The sequence below is a fragment of the Eleutherodactylus coqui genome, chromosome 10 (genome assembly GCF_035609145.1).
Source record: "Eleutherodactylus coqui strain aEleCoq1 chromosome 10, aEleCoq1.hap1, whole genome shotgun sequence".
Classification (NCBI taxonomy): Eukaryota; Metazoa; Chordata; class Amphibia; order Anura; family Eleutherodactylidae; genus Eleutherodactylus; species Eleutherodactylus coqui.
This window is the reverse complement of record NC_089846.1, coordinates 95,425,776-95,428,947: the sequence shown is the minus strand read 5'-3', so window position 1 is coordinate 95,428,947 and position 3,172 is coordinate 95,425,776.

Here is a 3,172-nt window from a genome sequence, read left to right as displayed (position 1 = left end):
CACAGGGAGGGGCGAGAGACGCAGACAAAGGCCTGGGAGGGGGCAGGAAGTGACTCCACACAGCCATTCATGGACCAACAGAGAGAAGGGACCAGAGAGCGCTCCACCCACCATTGTGTCATCATACCGACTCCACACTGCTACACTACAATCATGTCATTATACCGACTCCACACTGCTACATCACAATCATGTCATCATACCGACTCCACACTGCTACATCACAAGCATGTCATTATACCAACTCCACACTGCTACATCACAATCATGTCATCATACCGACTCCACACTGCTACATCACAATCATGTCATCATACCAACTCCACACTGCTACATCACAATCATGTCATCATACCGACTCCACACTGCTACATCACAATCATGTCATCATACCGACTCCACACTGCTACATCACAATCGTGTCATTATACCGACTCCACACTGCTACATCACAATCGTGTCATCATACCGACTCCACACTACTACATCACAATCATGTCATTATACCGACTCCACACTGCTACATCACAACATGTCATTATACCGACTCCACACTGCTACATCACAATTGTGTCATTATACCGACTCCACACTGCTACATCACAATTGTGTCATTATACCGACTCCACACTGCTACATCACAATTGTGTCATTCTACCGACTCCACACTGCTACATCACAATCATGTCATCATACCGACTCCACACTGCTACATCACAACATGTCATTATACCGACTCCACACTGCTACATCACAATTGTGTCATTATACCGACTCCACACTGCTACATCACAATCGTGTCATTATACCGACTCCACACTGCTACATCACAATCATGTCATTATACCGACTCTACACTGCTACATCACAATCATGTCATCATACCGACTCCACACTGCTACATCACAATCATGTCATCATACCGACTCCACACTGCTACATCACAATCATGTCATCATACCGACTCCACACTGCTACATCACACGCATGTCATCATACCGACTCCACACTGCTACATCACAATTGTGTCATCATACTGACTCCACACTGCTACATCACAATCATGTCATCATACCGACTCCACACTGCTACATCACAACATGTCATTATACCGACTCCACACTGCTACATCACAATTGTGTCATTATACCGACTCCACACTGCTACATCACAATTGTGTCATCATACTGGCTCCACACTGCTACATCACAATCATGTCATCATACCGACTCCACACTGCTACATCACACGCATGTCATCATACCGACTCCACACTGCTACATCACAATCGTCATCATACCGACTCCACACTGCTACATCACAATCATGTCATCATACCGACTCCACACTGCTACATCACACGCATGTCATCATACCGACTCCACACTGCTACATCACAATTGTGTCATCATACTGACTCCACACTGCTACATCACAATCATGTCATCATACCGACTCCACACTGCTACATCACAACATGTCATTATACCGACTCCACACTGCTACATCACAATTGTGTCATTATACCGACTCCACACTGCTACATCACAATCATGTCACTATACCGACTCCACACTGCTACATCACAATCATGTCACTATACCGACTCCACACTGCTACACTACAATCATGTCATTATACCGACTCCACACTGCTACACTACAAGCATGTCATTATACCGACTCCACACTGCTACACTACAATCATGTCATTATACCGACTCCACACTGCTACATCACAATCATGTCATCATACCGACTCCACACTGCTACATCACAATCATGTCATCATACCGACTCCACACTACTACATCACAACATGTCATTCAGCAGCACTTTTATTGAATAAACGTTTGGAGGTTTTTTATGACCCGAGTTCTGCCTGATTGTAAAAAAGGAAAAAAAGATCCCAGCGTGCTGCCTTTCCCATTCATATATTAGACTGTCTTTTGGGATCTACGGTGTCCGGATCTGGATCAAGGCGTGCACGGCGATTACTCCCACACCGGCTTAGGTGTATTATATATGTGGTGCTGCTGACGTCTTTATATATTATACCAACTCCACACTGCTAAATCACAATCGTGTCATCATACCGACTCCACACTGCTACATCACAATCATGTCATTATACCGACTCCACACTGCTACATCACAATCATGTCATCATACCGACTCCACACTACTACATCACAATCATGTCATTATACCGACTCCACACTGCTACATCACATGCATGTCATCATACCGACTCCACACTGCTACATCACAATCATGTCATCATACCGACTCCACACTGCTACATCACAATCATGTCATCATACCGACTCCACACTGCTACATCACACGCATGTCATCATACCGACTCCACACTGCTACATCACACGCATGTCATCATACCGACTCCACACTGCTACATCACACGCATGTCATCATACCGACTCCACACTGCTATATCACACGCATGTCATCATACCGACTCCACACTGCTACATCACACGCATGTCATCATACCGACTCCACACTGCTACATCACACGCATGTCATCATACCGACTCCACACTGCTACATCACACGCATGTCATCATACCGACTCCACACTGCTACATCACACGCATGTCATCATACCGACTCCACACTGCTACATCACACGCATGTCATCATACCGACTCCACACTGCTACATCACACGCATGTCATCATACCGACTCCACACTGCTACATCACACGCATGTCATCACGCTGACTTCACAGACACATGGGTGATGGTTCTGCAGGAATGGTATGTGCCGTCACATGTTGCTGTGTACAGAGTAGTCATGTATGAACTATATCCTCCTCCGATGAAGTCCCCTCCATTTTCCTGTGTACATTATCACGCCTGCTCTATTACATGATGAGCGCAGGAAACAACAATATACGCCCTGCTTCAGCCCGGTGCCCGTATTCATCAGGTCTCTGTGTCAGGTGGTCTTCACATGTAGCGGCTTTCTCGCGGTCCGAGAAAAATAGGATCAATAAAGTTTTATTAATTGTAAAAAAAAAAAAGTTATAAAAGTGTAAATCACCCCCCCTTTTGCCATATCGATAATAAAAAAAATCTAAATCCTAAAACAAAAATACATATTTGATATTGCCGCGTCTGTAAAAGTCCGATCTATCACAGTAGCGCAT